Source organism: Spermophilus citellus, assembly GCF_964194105.1.
Source record: "Spermophilus citellus genome assembly, chromosome: 15".
Lineage (NCBI taxonomy): Eukaryota > Metazoa > Chordata > Mammalia > Rodentia > Sciuridae > Spermophilus > Spermophilus citellus.
In genome coordinates, this window is record NC_138195.1 from 51,272,592 (window position 1) to 51,291,233 (window position 18,642).

The 18,642-nt window shown below is 44.1% G+C and overlaps 1 long non-coding RNA gene across 2 annotated transcripts in view; it reads left to right on the forward strand.

Moving 5' to 3' along the window:
- Positions 1-2,410, forward strand: part of LOC308633998 — a 15,709-nt gene extending 13,299 nt beyond the window's left edge. Inside the window, exons 1-3 of one of the 2 annotated variants that reach the window (XR_014018932.1) lie at positions 957-1,310; positions 1,606-1,737; positions 2,293-2,410. This is a non-coding gene — a long non-coding RNA (uncharacterized lncRNA). Of the gene's footprint in view, positions 1-956; positions 1,311-1,605; positions 1,738-2,292 lie in introns of those variants that run through there. The other variant, XR_014018931.1, reaches the window with a different exon arrangement.
- Positions 2,411-18,642: the final 16,232 nt, after the last annotated feature.

Sequence of the window (18,642 nt, forward strand, 5' to 3'; positions counted from 1 at the left end):
TAGATTCAGCCAATCTCAGATGTAAAACATTTGAAAAAAATCGCCTGTGTCCTGAAGAGGCACCACCACTTCTTTTTCTTGTCATTATTCCCTAAAGAATGTCACATAATGATTATTTACACAACATTGGCATTGAATTAGGTATATAAGCCATCTAGGGAGATTTAAAAGTACGCAGGAGAAGTTGCGTAGGTTATACACAAAGGCTAAGCCATTTCATAGGGAGGACTTGGGCATCTGTGGGTTTAGGTATCCCCGGGAGGGGTTCCTAGAGCAGACCCCATAGATCCTGGTAGGTGATTGTATACATATATGTGTGAATGTGTGTGATTATTTCAGTGGCCATGTGTGTGCACTTAGTATTGGTACGTGTGTGTGGATGTATGTGAGAGAGAATATGTGTATGAGTGTATCCATGTGTGTGGGATTGTGTGTGATATGAATATGTGTGTGCATTTGTGTGCAAGTGTGTGTGCCTGTGTATGTGTGCTTGTGCATGGGTCTGTGTGGGGGCTGGGTGGGTGTGTATGTATGCTTGTGGGGTTATATGAGTATGTTTCAGTGTGCATATATTTCGGCTACATAATGAATGAGTGCTGTGTTAGTGTAAGCACCTGTGTGCGTATGGTTGTATATGTGTGTTTGTGGTTTTTTTGTGTGTGTGTGTGCATGCGCACGCGCATGGGGAGGGCCTGGGCTGTGGAGCTGGGGGCTTTCCCTTGGCTCCTGACAGATGGTCCAGCAAATGAAGGCCCCTCTGCCACCTGCCTGCTCACCCTCCCTAGGGCTCTGCTTCCTCCCTGCAGTCCTGCTGGCGCCCCTGCGGCTGCTTCCTCCCTCTCTCCCTCCCTCCCTCCCTTTCTCCCCCCTTTTCTCCCTCCCTCCCATTTGCTCCCCTTGGTGGATGAGTGGGGAAGGTGGGGTTAGGAAAGAGCTGGCAGAAGATGGAGGGCTGGCTTGCACCCTCGGTGACAGAGCCGGGAGGCAGCAGGGTTCCTAGTATTGTTCTGTTTGTGTGTGTGTGTGTGTATGTGTGTCGCTCATGTGCATGCATGCACACATGTGTGTGTCTGTCTTGTTACCATGTCAGGAGGCAGAGCCCGGGCAGCCCTCTCCAGCGTCTGGGCTCCTCTATCCACAGGGTGGGCAGGCAGCCCAGGGTAGCAGGGCCTGTGCTTTGCAGACAAAAATGCCAGATGGTGGGGATTTGGGGCAGAGTGGGGGGGGCTCCCCAGCCTGGCTGCCAAGGGCAAGGAAGCTTCCGGGGCTCTGGAGAACAGGCCTGGCCTGGGAGCTGCGCATGTGCGGTGGTGGGTTTTTTTTTTTTTCTGGGTGGGGGGAGTGTCATGTTTTTGCATCTTTCAGGATCTATTTCCCTTTGGATTTCTATCAGCTTGTTACAAACTTTGGTCATAAAGCTCTAGATATGTTGATGTAAGGAGAGTACATGTTCCTGCAAGGAAGCCAAAGCAGTTTTTAAAACAGAAAATATTTATTGACGCATTATAAAAGCAGCACCAAATAAGACAGACTTTCAGCCTGGGTGTTTGGGTGACGAGGGGCCCCTGGCGCTGCGAAGGCTGGTTCTCTTTCTTTTGGGAACAGGTTTTGCCTCCTGCTGGTCGGGGTTGTCTCATCTTGGTTCCCCCCTGGATGCCACCGTGGAGGGAGCTTGCTGACCCGGCTGGATCCACGCACACTTGGGGGCTGTGAAGCTTGCTGGGTGCCCAGGCCCAGGTGGGTGTCAGGCCAGCTCTGTCCCTTCAACCCAACCAGTGCTGAGCCTCTGCCTTGGTGGAGAGACCCCAGGGCCTTTGTCCTCTCCAGAATGAACACGTGTGAACACACAACCGTGTGCAGAGACCAAAGGCACTTCCCCCCCTTATTGGCAAAGGGAGAAAAACGAAGGAGGAGTGATTTCATGTGAGCGATGTGTTTCCTCTGCGTGAGGGAGCGTGGGTGCTTCATTAGGAGCCTTGGGAACAATGGGCGGGAGCAAGAAGCTGTCTTGGGAACAGGTGGCTGTCTTCACAGCCTCAGAGATACAGCCAAGTCCCTGCCTCTGTCCTTGGCTCCCTGTGCCTGGAGTGGAGGCCGTGGTCACCAGGCCCTGAGACCTTTGATGGCTTTATGTTGAATATGGTCCAAATCCCTCTACGGGGCCATCCAGGCCACAAACCTTCACCTCCCCTGCACCCCCTTTTGGTGGCTCATCCATCACTATCATCTTCCTAACTGGCTCCAGGCTTTAAATGCCATTTTCTTTCTTTCTTTTTTCTTTTTTCAAAGCAGAAAATGCATCGACGAGTTATAGCAGCGGCACCAAGTGAAGCAGAAAGCGAGATGGGTCATCACTCACGCCGCGTCCTCTGTGGGATGGTTCCTCTGGTCCCTCCTCCGTCCAAATCCCCTCGCTCCTGGGTCAGCTAACGCTACCCCCTCCTTTCCTTCTCTGTGCTCCTCCCTTGTCCTCTGGACTAAAGTCACCTCACGTGTTTTCTGTTTGAAATGCCTGCTTTCTTTCCTTGAGGCCAGAGGAAACTCCTTGGGTCCTTCTGGTCATCCCGCCACCTAGCACAGGTCCTGGCCCATGGGAGACACGGTGTTTGCTGAATGATTAAAACAAAAACTCAAGCACGAGCTTCCTTTTGGGACATGTAGTACTGGGCACAGATGTTATGATCCTCAGCTTGGAAACCAGCGTAGATCTGTGTGTCAGTGTGGTCACATTGTCTCCACCACCACCACCAGTGTTGCTAGCAGGTGTGTGTGTGTGGGGGGTGGGGTGGGTGGGTGTGTGTAGCTGCATGTGAGATAGTGCTGGTCTGTTCACAGATGTCAGGGCTGCATGTGAAAAGTGAAGAGGCAAGTTTCACTCAGGAAATAAGAGACCTGGAATCCAAAGACTTCAACCATCCATTCTCCTCCCACAGGTTCATCTTCTGCTGTTTTTCTTCTCAAACATGACCTGATTACTACCATCTTGTGTGTGGCCTCTCCCCTAGTATGTTAGGTTTCCATTGCTGTGACAAAATACCCAAGATAAACAACTTAAAAAGAGGAAATGTTGGCCCTGCTGCCCTGAGCCTCTGTTGGCACAGTACATCATGGCGGGAGCCATGGGGTGGAGAGGAGGTCTGTTCACCTCATGGTAGTTAGGAAGAAAAGAGAGAGACAGAGCAGGGTGAGGTCCTAAGATAACCTCCAAGGACATGTCCCCAATGACTTAATTTCCTTCCACTAGGCCCCACCTCCTAAAAGTTCCCATGGCCTCCCAATAGTGCCACAAGCTGGTGATGAAGTCTTTAACCTATGGGCCCTTGGGGGATGTTCAAGATTCAAGCTGTAATATTCTCTGGTAGAACACATTTCTGTTCCAGTGGGAATGAGAGAGAGGCCAATGGTTGTGGTCTGAGCACATGCTGAGGACCAAGACAGAGAGACGGCAGAGGCAGGATGCTTCCCGTCTGAACTTGCATCCTGGAGAGGAGACTCGGACACAGGTACTGACGTAGCTAATGCTTCACTGATGACAAGAGCAGATTTGCTCTCAGAGCACAGGGGAGAGAGACGGTCATGGTGGACAATTCTCATTCCTAGGGCTCAGATGGCCCCTACTCCATAAAGTCCCTTTTGATTTTCCCAAGAGCAAGATTTGGGGAGGGCGTCACATGGAGTGAACGATGCGTGCCAAGGCACAGAGCCTCATGGGGAGTGATTTGATGTAGCTGGCATGGGTTCTTGGTATGTGTAACTGGTGTGTGTGTGTGTGTGTGAACGTGAGCTACGGAGAGGGGATAATGGGAGATGAGGCCTGAAGAAGGCAGGTGGCTCATGTCATACAGAACACTGATGACCACATTAAGAACCTTGATCTCAATCTTTGCACAAAGCAATGGGAGCCACTGCCGGACTTTACACAGATCTGCAGTTTAGAAAGTCTCTTCTGGTGTCTGTGAGAAGTTCTGGGCTGAGCAGAGGTGGAGATCAGGTGCTCAGAGGGAGGCATGTTTGGAAGGTCGAGTCGCTAGAACTTGGTGTACATTTGGATGTGTGAACAGGGGAGTGGGTCACCTAGGATGCGTTCAAGTAGAAGACACAGAAACCTTGAGACTGTGGGTGGCTCACACACATAGTGCTCATTTTCTCATGTACTAATACATCTGAGCACAGAAGGTTGCAGGCAGTGGTTCAACTACAGAGTCCTGTTTTTGATTGTTGTCACAAGAGAGCTGCTGGGACTCTGGTCATCTCATCTACATCCAAGAGAGGAATAATAGGAAGGCAAAGCTTTGCCAATTCCATTAGTTTTTTTTTTGTATCAGAATAACCAAATAAATGGTCAGAATTATCCCCATAGTCTTCCTAGGCCTCGTTGGCCAGGTCTGGATTGCATGGCTTTTCCTAGCTGCAAGGGAGGCAGGGAATGTGAGGAATGAGGTGTTACGATTGGTTCAGAACAATTTCAGTTTATTTCCTCTGGCTGGGCACACTGCCAAAAGCAAACCAGGGATCTGTTAGCTGAGAAGTGGAGAGTTGCTCTAATAGAAGGGAACGGATCCTGGGAAATCTTCTGCTTTAGTCATCTTTTTCAGAAGACTTGATAAGAGCAATTTGAGGAGGAAAAATTTAGAGGTCTTAGTCCATGGATGGCTGGATCTGTTGCTCAGGGGCTGAGTTAAGGCAGGACATCAAGGTAGGATAATGTGGTGGAGGAAAGCAGCTCAGGACATGTGTGTGTGTGTGTGTGTGTGTGTGTGAGAGAGAGAGAGAGAGCGAGCGCACTATTTAACAAGGTTAAAATATAAACCCCAAAGTCACAGCCCCCCAGGGACTCACCTCCTCTAGTCACACCCTACCTGCCTACAGTGACCACTGGTTAATCCCTATAGGGGACAAATGCACTGATTAGGTTAAGGCTCTCATAACCAGTCATTTTACCTCTGAACCTTCTTGCATTGCCTCGCACATGAGCTTTTGGGAGACACCTAACATCGACACCTAGACTCTTATCTACCTCTCTTTGGATTATTACAGCATCCAATAGCATTGGTCTCAGTAAGTGTGAGCCTAGGGTCAAGGATGGCTACAGATTTTGGTCTTGTTGTCTGGAGGTGGCATTTAGCAACCTAAATTCTGGGGACATGGTAGGTGCTGGGGGTGGAGAGGATGACTTCATTCTTATGCATGTAACTTAGATGTCACCTTGATCACTCTGCCTGTTAAGATCTGGATATGATTTCTTTGAACCTAATGCTCCTTGGACTTTGAATGCATTTATTAAAAGCAAATGTGACTCTAAGAGTTTTAAAAATTCCTGAGTGGCTCCTGGTTGTCTCTGGTTCCGAGGGCCTGCTGAATTAGTTTAGTGATGGCAGAGGGGTCTCGCATGAGCTTTTTCTGTCTACAGATATGGGAGACAGATGTAGAATTCAGCGTTTTCCTGTTACTCTACACACACACACACACACACACACACACACACACATACACAATCTTCTCAAGGCATTTGTGTGTATAGGTGTCTTCACTGAACATTTATAAGGAAGGAGTGATTTATATTGCCAAAATACTTCTTTTCTTCCTCTTTCCCTCCCTCCCTTCCCTCCTTCCCCTCTCTCCCTCCCTCTGTGTTTTATTTTCTTCTTTCTCCCTTTCTCTCTCCCTTCTTTCTTCTCCCTATTTCTACTACTTAGGTTCTATTCTTCCAGTATGTTCCTTGGGCCTCCCCTCTCTGCTTTCTCTCTCTCTCCTCAATACTTCCCACCTCTTGGGAAGAACACATGCTCTGTCTCCAGTTGTGCCCTTGTGGCATTCTGATGACTTAAAAGGACTTGGGTCACACTTAGCTTGCTGTTAGATGAATACTGCCCTGGCCTGGCTCCAAACTAAGCCCTGGGCCTCCACTGCACACCTGGACATGGGATGGGCAATGTGTGGGCTCACCTGCTTCAGGCTGTCACTCCCCCAACTTCAGGCTGTGTCTGCTGGTTGAGGGAGGAGGGTCTTTTGTTAATTTTTTGAGGTACAGATGGGTTGAATTTGGGGAGACCGTGGAAGTTACATCCGCCTTCTTCCCCCTCACCAGTTAACTCCCTGGAGTGATCACACAGTGTTGAGAGATGGCCCCTCCTGCTGGGTCTGCTATCAGGGAAGTGGCAGGGGGTGGGGTGGGGGTGGGAAGAGCACCACAAATCTCATGGAAAATAAAAAGGTCAAACGGTATTAATTCATCTGCACGACTCACTGGGCTTAAAAAGCACAACCTGAAATGGCCTTGTGATTGAGACAAGATGCTTCATTAATCTCGGCCCTCTCATTTGGAGTAGGGAGAGTGGAGACGGATGGCTGACATCTCATCATCTCACCAGTGGAAAATAAACCTGCAGACTCTAGGCTGGTTAGCAGAGAAGTCACAGAGAGGACAGAAGGAGCGAGCAGGCCCGAGAGAGGAGGGGAGACTCGGGGTCCTAATAGTGGTGGTGTGGGAAGGTGGTGTGTGTGAGCCCTTTGCTAGAAATGCTGTCTATTATTTTAATATCGTAAATCATGCTAGAGACAGTCATGGGAGGCCTCAAAGTGAGAGCATTGGTCTGATGGTCAGAAATACTAGGTTTATGTCTGGTTCCTTAATTACCTGCCAGGTGATTTGAACAGATTGGTACCTCTTTCTGCATCTTGCTTTTTGCCTCTGTAAATGCAGGGAGGGTTTTGGGGAGGTACTTGAGGATTTCCCAGGCTTCTCTCAGTGTTAGGATTCTTGGCTCTTTATTGAGTCCTGTGGCAGAGACTTCCTGATCTAGGCATATGGCCTGGGGTTTAAGGCAATGCCTCTGCCTCCATGGAGCAGCCATACCTGCTCATGGGGATAAACAGACCCAAAAGCCCCACCTCTGATCATGGCTGCATTGGGGAATCAAACCTTCAACACATGAGCTTTTGGGGGTCACTCTAGAGCCACTCCATACAACATCTTTGTAAGTGGGTGTGGGAGGATTGTGAGAGGCTTCCTGGAAGAAATGAGCCTTCGAGTGTGGGTCAGGCTTTGATAGGCAGAGGTAACAGAGGCAAAGAGTGTCTTTCTCCAAGTTGGATCAAATACTTATCTTGGGGCCCAAGGAGAACCATGATTTCTTGGATGTGGGTGGAATGAGGACTGGCTGGCACAGGTTTCTGAGCAGCACTAAACCTTGTTTCTCCCTGCCTGGGAGGCCAGCCTAGGTAACCATTCCTGGATAATTGAGAGGTTTCTCCTGGTTGTTTACCCATACAGTGACTCTGGGACAGCTGTGTGACTACTCTGAACCTCCTTTTCACATCCGTAGAATGATGATAATAGCACCGGTAGGCAGGTAGGTAGAGAGCTGGGATTAAATGACTTAGTACCTTGTAGTGCTTAGACTTGTCCTGGCATGTGATGGGAGTGCAATAAACATTAGCTGCTATCTTATTGTTGTGACTGATGACAATGTGGCTGAGAATTTCCTGTTCCCAGGCACTGTGCATTGCATCCTAATAAAAATTAGCAAGTCTAATAACCCTACAAGAAAAGTATCATTATCATTCCTATTTTGTAGAAACCAGAGACAAGGAGAGGTTATGGAGGTCACACAGGTATTGAGGCGTGGAGCGGTGATTTGATCCCAGGCACCTAGACTCTTATCTACCTCTCTTTGGATTATTATTATTATTATTATTATTATTTAATTTTCAGAAATATAGCAGCAGGTGCAATGGAACACTGGGAGAAGAGGGGTGAGCACAGGAATCACCTTGAGTTCATTTCCATTTTCAACCAACCTTGGTGAACCCAGGAGGAGATATTGGGCCCGGGGAGGAGCGATATTAAATGCCTGCCTTAGTGGAAAGTTACTGTGTAGGTATGAAATCAGGCAGAATGGCCCAGACTGGGATTGGATATAGGGTGTCAAAAATGCAGCAGCATGTTCTGATGGATGAATTGGGAGCAGATCAGAGGCCAGCTTCTGTCTGTGAGGATCCATCTGTCCAGCTTTTGGGAGGTGGTAAGCAAAAGTGACTCTTGGTTACTTCTCATTACAAGGTTCTGGCTTCAGACCTCTAGAGTTGTGCAGCCCTGGGAGAGCTCCTAGATCCATGTTTCTGTGGACTCTTCAGTGGAACATGAGTCCTAGGAGCGGTTTTCCTTCAAAGAGTTTCAGGATCAAACAAGCCCTGTAAACTGCAACCCTGGCCTACAGCTGAAGCTGTGAGGGGCTCGCCGGTGCCTTGTGGGCCTTACAATGCTTGTGGCTGGGCTCGATTTTCAGCTGCCTCTGTTGGAGTGTTTTCTGCAAATGCTTGGTGGTGCTGGAAGCTTAACAAAACTCCTTCCCACCTCTACAAGGGCAGCCTCCACCAATGACTGGAAGGTGCAGGTGTATACAACTTTCTCCCTCCAAGGCTGGAATAAATCTATGGTTTATATTCCCACCATTGCCCACTGCGGGAGTAAGCTTGAGTTGCCCACAGAGACAACTTTCTTGATAACCATTTTCTTTTTTTTATGAGACTAAGGATGGAACCCAAGGGGACTTTGCCACTGAGCTACATCCCTGGCCCTTTTTATTTTTTGAGACAAGGTCTTGCTAAGTTGCGGAGGCTGGTTTTTAATGTGCATTATTCTGCCTCAGTATCCTGAGTTGCTGGGATATAGATGTGTGCCACTCCTGGCTGATAATTCTTTTTTTTTTTTTTTTTTTTTTTTTGTACCAGGGATTGAACCCAGGGGTGTTGAGCTACATTCCCAGCCTTTTTATTTTTAAATATTTTTTATTTAGAGACAGGTCTCATTAAGTTGCTTAGGTCCTTGCTAAGTTGCTGAGACTGGCTTTGAATTCGAGATCCTCCTGCTTCAGCCTCTGGAACTCCTGGGATTACAGGCAGGTACCACCATGCCTGGTTGATAATTTTTTTTATGGCTACTTTCTCTTCTTGGTTTCTATCCTCCTTTTCCCCACCAAAATTTTCTGGGATCACCTTCCAGATAAGCTACTTGTACTCAAATCTTTGGATCATAGCTTTGTTTTTTTTTTTTTTTTTTTTGGGGGGGGTAATTAAGCCAAGATAGCAGCTCTTAGAGATTCCTTCAATACATTAAAGTGTTAAAGACGTGTTACTGAGGAAGTCTTGGTCAATTAAGGCTGTTGTAACAGTATAACACAGATTTGATGGCTTAAATGACAGACCTTATTTCTTGGAGTTCTGGAGGTTAGAAGTCTCAGATCGGGATGCCAGCATGGTGGGGGGTGGTTCTGATGAGGGCCCCCTCTTCCTGGTTCTAAGATGGCCATTATTACTGTGCCTATACCTGGCAGTGATAGAGAGAGGGTGGAAGCAATTTCTCTTCAGCCTCCTCTTAAAGAGGGCATCCAACTGGGGGCAGTGGTGCATCCCTGTAATCCCAGTGGCTTGGGAGTCTGAGGCAGGAGGATCTCAAGTTAGAAGCCAGCCTTAGTAACTTAGCAAGGCTCTGAGCAACTTGGTGAGACCTTGTCTCAAAATAAAAATAAAAAGGGCCTGGGGATGTGGCTCAGTGGTTAATCACTCCTGGGTTCAATATCTGGTACCAAAAAAAAAAAAAAAAGAAAGAAAGAAAGAGAACAAACAAAACAAAAAACAGGGCATCCATCCTACCTTGAAGGCTCCACCTTCATGACCTAAGCACCTACCAGAGGCCCCATCTTCAAACACCATTATATTAGGCAACAAGGTTTCATTCATTGTATGTATGTTTTGGGGGACACAGATATTCAATTGCAGCATGAGGACAGGGCTCTCAATCTTGCTCCCACTGTGGGACTCAGAATTCAATCCTACCTTGCTGCGGACAATGGCGTTTTCTGAGGCTCAACCACGGAAGCAAGTAGCTGAGCCCATGGTGGGTGGAGGGGGTCCTCACATGCCCTCCTGACACAGGTGCACTCTCAACCACCCAGCTCTTTGTCCTCCTCATTTGGGATCTGCACAAAATGATATTAACTCGGGAAGAGCTGATATAGGTGTGTGAAAATCCCAAGGAAGTTCAAGAGGATCTCACAAATACATGGGATGGCTTATTCTGATGGCGGACGGTGGCATGAAACATCAGGACCCTATGCTCACTCTCTTGGGTCTGAGCCCTCAACTGCAGGGGGAAAGGGGCCACAATGCTTTCAACCCTCCAAATTGACTCCTCCTCCTCCTCCCCTCCATCCAACCCACCCCTGGTCTGAAATATCAGCCCCGAGGAAAGTTAGAGACGGCTGGGCTGGACGAGGGCCTGCATTCATCTTGGAATGCATTGTTGTATTGCCATAGTCACTGGAGACAGCCAGGGAGATAACCAGATGTTCCAGCATCCCCTCCCCACTCTCGCCCGCTCGCTCCATCTTCTTTGTAAATTGAATTTAAAGGCCCGTTTCTTAGCAACAGCGGCAGACAGTGGTTACAAAGTCCTCCTTGGCCATTTAGGTGCCCAGCATTTCAGTAAGCAGATGGACCGCTCCGTAGCAGAAATCCAGAAATCCAGGGCTACAGTTTTAGCAGAGAGGGTCCCCAAAGGACTCTGTGGGAGGCAAGAGGGCAGCTAGAGTCATTCTTGGCTCCCAGGCACACATGGCCCATGAGACTGGCTGGGTTTCGCTGGGCTGCAGGGCTGAGTGCAGCTGTCCCAGCCCCGTCCTGGATTGTGTGGCGACATGAAGGGAGCACTTGATGCACTCTAAGGAAGCTTAGGTCTGGCCCTGGCCACACTGTGGTGCTACCTTGGTCAAGCCATTGAACTTTTCTAAGCCTCAGCGTGGAGGTTGTTAGCTCTACCTGCCTTGCTCTGGTGAGGGACAGAAGAGAGGAGGGAGGATGGGAGTTCTTCAAGAGGCCCCGGGAATGGTGACAATGACAAGGTTTAGGAATCTTTCTCTGGCCTGTAATGCTCCCCTGCCGCCCCGAGAAAGCAAAACTGGGCCTTGGGAGAGGTAGGATAGCCCTCCCCGTATTAGGCCTGGAGGATGTCTCCAGCTACGTGGACAAAGTTACAGGGTGGAACGTATCTTCGTGGGAAGGGGAAGAGAAAGCCTTTCTGTAACGATGGGGGTCACACCGGAGTTCATGCTTGGGAATCACAGAAAGGCAGAATATTGGGCGTGAAGGGCCTGTGAGGCCTTTTATCCGACTATCCTCTGATGCTTGAATCCTTGGCTGCTGACTTTGAAAACCATTGGCTCCTAGGTTGGATGGGGCCCTCACAGTACTTTTTAATAGGTTGAATTAGTTGCTGGGAGTTGCAAATTAGAGGACTTCACATGAAAGTCATGGTTTCCAGCTCCTTTGAGTAATCTGAAGGAGCCATTTGCACATTATTCAAGTATAATTTTCTATATTTTTTTCCTTCTGTGGCGCAGGCATTTGGTGTTTTTTTTTCTTTTTTTTTATTGGTTGTTCACAACATTACAAAGCTCTTGACATATCATATTTCATACATTAGATTGAAGTGGGTTATGAACCCCCAATTTTACCCCAAATGCAGATTGCAGAATCACGTCGGTTACACATCCACAATTTTACATAATGCCCTATTAGTAATTGTTGTATTCTGCTACCTTTCCTATCCCCTACTATCCCCGCTCCCCTCCCCTCCCATCTTCTCTCTCTACCCCATCTACTGTAATTCATTTCTCTCCTTGTTTATTTTCCCATTCCCCTCACAACCTCTTATATGTAATTTTGTATAGCAATGAGGGTCTCCCTTCATTTCCATGCAATTTCCCTTTTCTCTCCCTTTCCCTCCCATCTCATGTCTCTGTTTAATGTTAATCTTTTCTTCCTGCTCTTCCTCCCTGCTCTGTTCATAGTTGCTCTCATTATAACAAAGAAGACATTTGGTGTTTGCTTTTTAGGGATTGGCTAGCTTCACTACGCATAATCTGCTCTAGTGCCATCCATTTCCCTGCAAATTCTATGATTTTGTCATTTTTTATTGCTGCATAGTACTCCATTGTGTATAGATGCCACATTTTTTTTATCCATTCATCTATTGAAGGGCATCTGGGTTGGTTCCACAGTCTAGCTATTGTGAATTGTGCTGCTATGAACATCGATGTGGCAGTATCCCTGTAGCATGCTCTTTTAAGGTCTTCAGGGAATAGTCTGAGAAGGGCAATAGCAGGGTCAAATGGTGGTTCCATTCCCAGCTTTCCCAGGAATCTCCAAACTGCTTTCCAAATTGGCCGCACCAATTTGCAGTCCACCAGCAATGTACAAGTGTACCCTTTTCTCCACATCCTCGCCAGCACTTGTTGTTGTTTGACTTCATAGTGGCTGCCAATCTTACTGGAGTGAGATGGTATCTTAAGGTGGTTTTGATTTGCATTTCTCTGACTGCTAGAGATGGTGAGCATTTTTTCATGTACTTGTTGATTGATTGTATATCCTCCTCTGAGAAGTGTCTGTTCAGGTCCTTGGCCCATTTGTTGATTGGGTTATTTGTTATCTTATTGTCTAATTTTTTGAGTTCTTTGTATACTCTGGATATTAGGGCTCTATCTGAAGTGTGAGGAGTAAAAATTTGTTCCCAGGATGTAGGCTCCCTATTTACCTCTCTTATTGTTTCTCTTGCTGAGAAAAAACTTTTTAGTTTAAGTAAGTCCCATGTGTTGATTCTTGTTGTTAACTCTTGTGCTATGGGTGTCCTATTAAGGAATTTGGAGCCCGACCCCACAATATGTAGATCGGAGCCAACTTTTTCTTCTATCAGACACAGAGTCTCTGATTTGATATCAAGCTCCTTGATCCATTTTGAGTTAACTTTTGTGCATGGCGAGAGAAAGGGATTCAGTTTCATTTTGTTGCATATGGATTTCCAGTTTTCCCAACACCATTTGTTGAAGATGCTATCCTTCCTCCATTGCATGCTTTTAGCCCCTTTATCAAATATAAGATAGTTGTAACTTTGTGGATTAGTCTCTGTGTCCTCTATTCTATACCATTGGTCCACCCGCCTGTTTTGGTACCAGTGCCATGCTGTTTTTGTCACTATTGCTCTGTAATATAGTTTGAAATCTGGTATCGCTATACCACCTGATTCACACTTCCTGTTTAGAATTGCTTTTGCTATTCTGGGTCTTTTATTTTTTCATATGAATTTCATGATTGCTTTATCTATTTCTACAAGAAATGCCATTGGGATTTTGATTGGCATTGCATTAAACCTATAGAGAACTTTGGGTAATATCGCCATTTTGATGATTTAGTTCTGCCTATCCATGAACAGGGTATATTTTTCCATCTTCTAAGATCTTCTTCTACTTCTCTCTTTAGGGTTCTGTAGTTTTCATTGTATAAATCTTTCACCTCTTTTGTTAGGTTGATTCCCAAGTATTTTATTTTTTTTGAGGCTATTGTGAATGGAGTGTTTTTCCTCATTTCTGTTTCAGAAGTGTTTTCGCTGATATACAGAAATGCCTTTGATTTATGTGTGTTGATTTTATATCCTGCCACTTTGCTGAATTCATTTATTAGTTCTAGTAGTTTCTTTGTAGACCCTTTTGGGTCTTCTAGGTATAGAATCATGCCATCTGCAAATAGTGATAATTTAAGTTCTTCTTTTCCAATTTTTATGCCTTTAATTTCTTTCGTCTGTCTAATTGCTCTGGCCAGTGTTTCGAGAACTATATTGAATAGAAGTGGTGATAGAGGGCATCCCTGTCTTGTTCCAGATTTTAGAGGGAATGCCTTTAACTTTTGTCCATTCAGAATGATGCTAGCCTGAGGCTTAGCATAGATAGCTTTTACAATGTCAAGGTAAGTTCCTGTTATCCCTAGTTTTTCTAATGTTTTGAACATAAAGGGATGCTGTACTTTGTTGAATGCTTTCTCTGCGTCTATCGAGATGATCATATGGTTCTTATCTTTAAGTTTATTGATGTGGTGAATAACATTTATTGATTTCCGTGTATTGAACCATCCTTGCATCCCAGGGATGAATCCTACTTGATCATGGTGCACAATTTTTTTGATGTTTTTGTATTCGATTAGCCAGAATTTTATTGAGGATTTTTGCATCTAGGTTCATTAGAGATATTGGTCTGTAGTTTTCTTTCTTTGAGGTGTCTTTGTCTGGTTTCAGAATCAGGGTGATGTTGGCCTCATAGAATGAATTTGGAAGAGCTCCCTCTTTTTCTGTTTCCTGAAATAACTTGAAAAGTATTGGTATTATTCTTCTTTAAAGGTTTTGTAAAACTCCGCTGTATACCCATCCGGTCCTGGGCTTTTCTTGGTTGGTAGTCTTTTGATGGCTTTTTCAATTTCATCCATTGATATTGGTCTGTTCAAATTGTGTGTATCTTCCTGACTCAGTCTGGGTAAATCATATGACTTAAGAAATTTATCGATGTCTTCACTATCTTCTATTTTGTTGGAATATAGGTTTTCAAAATAATTTCTAATTGTCTTCTGTATTTCTGTAGCATCTGTTGTGATATTGCCTTTTTCATCCCGTATGTTAGTAATTTGAGTTCTCTCTCTTCTTCTCTTCGTTAGCATGGCTAAAGGTCTGTCGATCTTATTTATTTTTTCGAAGAACCAACTTTTAGTTTTGTTAATTTTTTCAATAGTTTCTTTTGTTTCAATTTCATTGATTTCCGCTCTGCTTTAATTATTTCTTGCCTTCTGCTACATTTGCTGTTGTTTTGCTCTTCCTTTTCTAGGGATTTGAGATGAAGTGTGAGCTCATTTATTTGTTGATTTTTTCTTTTTTTGAGGAATGACCACCAGGCGATGAATTTTCCTCTTAAAACTGCTTTCATTGTGTCCCATAGATTCCGATATGTTGTGTCTGTATTTTCATTTATTTATTTATTTTTTTTCTGTTTCTAAATCTTCTCTTTTGTTTCTTTTTTTTGATATATATATTTTTTATTGGTTGTTCACAACATTACAAAGCTCTTGACATATCATATTTTATACATTAGATTGAAGTGGGTTATGAACCCCCAATTTTACCCCAATTGCAGATTGCAGAATCATGTCGGTTACACATCCACAATGTATTTTCATTTATCTCTAAGAATTTTTTGATTTCCTCCTTTATGTCTTCTGTAACCCATTGATCATTCAGTAACATATTGTTCATTTTCCATGTGATGTAGGATTTTTCCTTCCTTCTTTTATCATTGATTTCCATTTTCATTCCATTATGATCAGATAAAATGCAAGGTATTATCTCCACCCCTTTATATTTACTGAGGGTTGCCCTATGGCATAATATATGGTCTATTTTTGAGAAGGATCCATGTGCTGCTGAGAAAAAAGTATATCCATTTGATGATGGTTGATATATTCTATATATGTCAGTTAAGTCTAGGTTATTGATTGTGATATTGAGTTCTATAGTTTCTTTATTTAACTTTTGTTTGGAGGATCTGTCCAATGGTGAGAGAGGTGTGTTGAAGTCACCCATAATTATTGTGTTGTGGTCTATTTGATTCTTGAACTTGAGGAGAATTTGTTTTATGAATGTCGCAGCACCATTATTTGGTGCATAAATATTGATAATTGTTATGTCTTGTTGGTGAATGGTTCCTTTTAACAATATATAATGTCCTTCTTTATCCCTTTTGATTAACTTAGTCTTGAAGTCGATTTTATTCGATATGAGTATGGCCACCCCTGCTTGTTTACGAGGACCATGTGCATGGTATATTTTTTCCCATCCTTTCACCTTCAGCCTGTGTATGTCTTTTCCAATCAGATGTGTCTCCTGGAGGCAGCATATTGTTGGATTTGTTTTTTTAATCCATGATACCAGCCTATGTTGCTTTATTGGAGAGTTTAAGCCATTAACATTCAGAGTTACTATTGATATATGGTTTGTACTTCCATCATGTTTGATTATTTATCTTTTTTTTTTAAAAAAAAATTTAGTTTGTTTCTCCATGATTATCTTTCCCCTCGCCCTCTGTCTTTACCGAGGCACTTCCTACTGATGGTTTTGGTTATTGTTTTTCATTTCTTCCTCATGTAGTGTTTTGCTCAAAATGCTTTGCAATGCTGGTTTTCTGGCTGCAAATTCTTTTAACTTTTGTTTATCATGAAAGATTTTTATTTCGTTGTCATACCTGAAGCTTAATTTTGCTGGATACAGAATTCTTGGTTGGCATCCATTGTCTTTCTGTGTTTGAAATACATTGTTCCATGACCTTCTTGCTTTCAGTGTCTGTGATGAAATATCCGTTGTTAACCTTATTGGTTTACCCCTGAATGTAATCTGTCTCCTTTCTCTTGTAGCTTTTAATATTTTCTCTTTGTTCTGTATATTGGATATCTTCATAACAATGTGTCTTGGCGTTGGTCTACTGTGATTTTGTGTGTTCAGTGTCCTGTATGCATCTTCAATTTGTATATCTGTTTCCTTTTATATTTCTGGAAAGTTTTCTGTAATTATTTCATTCAGCAGGTTACTCATTCCCTTGGTTTGAATCTCTGTACCTTCTTCTATCCCGATGACTCATAAGTTTGGTTTTTTTATGTTATCCCATAACTCTTGGATGTTTTTCTCGTGATTTTTTACTAGCCTTTCTGAGTTGGCTAGACTGTTTTCAAGATGATATATTTTGTCTTCATTATCTGATGTTCTGGCTTCTACTTGCTCCACTCTGTTAGTGATACTCTCAATTGAGTTTTTAATTTGGTTTATCGTTTCCTTCATTTCTAGAATTATTGTTTGATTATTTTTTATAATCTCTATCTCCTGATAAAGATGCTTAACTTCTTCTTTTATCTGTTTATGTAATTCATTCTCAATGTGTTCTTTCGCTGCTTGAATTTGCTGTCTTGTATCCTCTTTAAGGTTCCATTCCATCTGTCTAAGGTGTTCCTTGAGTTCTTTATATGACCATTTTTCTGATGACTCTAGGTCCTCCTGAATATTTAGGCTGTCCTGCATTGTTTGTACTCCTTTTCTTCCTTGCTGTTTGAAGCTGCTCATGTTACTTCTTGTTCTGTTTGACTGCTGAGTTACTGTTTACTCCTATAAATTTATTTGATGCTTGGGAGGAAAGGTATTAGAAGGGAAGGGAAGAAGTCACTAAAGAGAATGAGAGTAAGCAGGTAGAATTCAAGGAAGGGGGGATAAGAAAAATGAAAAGACAAAAGAAGAAAAAATAGGAAATAAAAAAGAAAAAAATTTAAAAAAATAATAATAATTAAAAAAAATTAAAATTAAAATTAGAAGAAAAAAATATTAAAAAAATTGTAAAAAAATTAAAAAAACAACAAGAAAGAAAAATGAAAATGAAAGAAAAACCCAAATCAAAAAAAAAGAGAGAAAAGAAAAAAAAGAAAAAAAAAACTAATAAACACAGTCTTAGAGTTTGATTAACTTCTCTTCCAGTGGGTGGCGCTGTGCCCACCAGGCCAAGTTTCTCCTGTCAATACACGGGAACCAATCACTGTGCAGCAGCTCCTCCCAGACTGGGCGAGTCTCCAATCCTGAGTGTCTAGGGCCTCCTCTTGTGTTTAGTCACTTCCCACTTTTCCTCTAGCCAGGCCCCTCTCATGGGTGCTGCTCACCACAATACTGGCTACACGCCAGGTCTGCTGCTCCCGGTAGCCCTGTTTTCATGAACGACTGGGCACACTCACTCTTCCAGTTTGCCATTCCCTCAGACCCTAAGTTTGTAGAGCTTGGGGCTGAGAATCCTCAGCGAATTTTACTTGCCCTCCGGTAGCCACTCCCCCGGTAGCTGGTGCAAGAGACCTCAGCTGTCAGCCCTGGTGGGAGCGGTAGTTCCGCGCCGCGGGTCCTGGGCCACCTCTGATTCCCTCGGTCTGGCTATGTGCTCACGGGAGAGCTGGGAGGGGCCCTTACGGGAGAGCTGGGAGGGGCCCTTAAGGTTTCCCTGATGTGTGGAGAGGGAAGGCTAGGGAATTACACACCTGTAGTCGCAGGTTTCAATGAAGTTATCCGGCATTTGGTGTTATATTTAAGAACCCATTGCCTAAGTGAAACTCATGAAGACTTACCCCATGTTTTCTCATTGGAGTTTATGGTTTTAGCCCTTTTATTTCAGTTGTTGATCTGAGTTAATTTTTACATATTAATTGGGGGAGGGGTCCAATTTCATCCTTGACATGTGTTTATCCCGTTGTTCCAGTATTTGTGGAAGAGACTATTCTTTCCCCATTTAATGGTCTTGGCATTCATATTGAAAAATCAATTGGCCGTGGATATATGACTTTACTTTTTGGACTCTCAAGTCTCTTCCATTGGTCTCTGTTTATGTTTATGATATCACAATGCTCTTTTGATCACTGTAGCTTTGTAGTAAGTTTTGAAATTGGGAAGCGTGAGTCCCACAACTTTGTTCTTTTTACCATTGTCTCGACTGCTCGGTACCCTACTGCTGTGACTTGAATATGATTTGTACCCTCTGAAACTCGTTGATATTTGATTGCTATTGTGTTGGCATTGGGAGGGGGGTCTTCAAGAGGTGATTAGATCATTAAGAGGGATTAATGCCTTGCTCACAGGATTGGGTTAATTACCTTGAGAGCAGGCTATCATGGTATTAGGCTATCCCTTGTTTCCTTTTGTGGGCTCATCTGCTCTTTTGCCATGTTATTATGATGCAGTATGGCGCTCTCTCC